Here is a 997-nt window from a genome sequence, read left to right as displayed (position 1 = left end):
GCCTGCTAATTTCACAATTAGATTAAATTGATTAATTTCACAATTAGATTATAGTAAAGTTTACCTTTTGATCTAGTGTGAGTTTGTGACATTAGGTTAAACGTGCATAGCTTATTTATACAATTATATACAAGTTAGTACATGCATTTTATTGGATGGGAACTTTGATGTTGCGTGGAATGAAAATTTCCAACCTTCATAATCAATTTGAAGTTTCTTGTTCAAGAAATAGTCCGATTTACGTACAGATCAACTTAAATTTCAAGAAATAGTCCAATTTCTTGGACATATAAGAAAACTTCCACCAAATTGTTAGTAAAACCATACGACTATACGAGCCGAGACTTATTTAATTAGATCGGCCCTCCCTTTGTTTAGATCTGGCAAAACGGGTCAGGTTTGGATCAGGTCAATTCGGGTCGGGTCATTTCGGGTCTCTCACAGATTTTGGGTTAATTCCGGTCGGGACTGGTCATTTCGGGTTTTGGGTCTGTTTCGGGCTTGTTGGCCGGGTCCGTTTCGGGTCAAACGGGTCGGGTTGTTTCGGGTCGGGTCATTTTTGGGTCAATGAATAATAGAGAAATAACCATTTCAAGTCTTTTCGGTTCAATTAGAGTTATATTTTATCGGGTCATTTTCGGGTTTAGTGGTTTCAGATCGGGTCAGTTACGGGTCAAGAAAGGTCGGGTCATGTTCGGGTCGGGTCGAGTCAATTCGGGTTTTCGGGTCACATTCGGGTGGTGTAGTTCGGGTAACTTCGGGTCTCGGGTCGGTCAATCGGGTCGGGTTATTTTGCCAGGTCTACCTTTGTTCTCATTAAAAATAAAATAGTTATTTTTCTGTGTCTCGTTAAAGATGAGCATATCCATCTTAGATCTACTTAATGTTTTTTTTCCAATGAATAGTATAGGATTCCAGAACGTGAGGGGTATGAATAAAGCAGTTAATAGATCCTACAACCAGTTGTACTCGGTTGTATGCTCTAGAACCCGAGCTA

This window comes from Silene latifolia, chromosome 6 (genome assembly GCF_048544455.1).
Source record: "Silene latifolia isolate original U9 population chromosome 6, ASM4854445v1, whole genome shotgun sequence".
Classification (NCBI taxonomy): domain Eukaryota; kingdom Viridiplantae; phylum Streptophyta; class Magnoliopsida; order Caryophyllales; family Caryophyllaceae; genus Silene; species Silene latifolia.
This window is presented reverse-complemented; position numbering follows the sequence as displayed.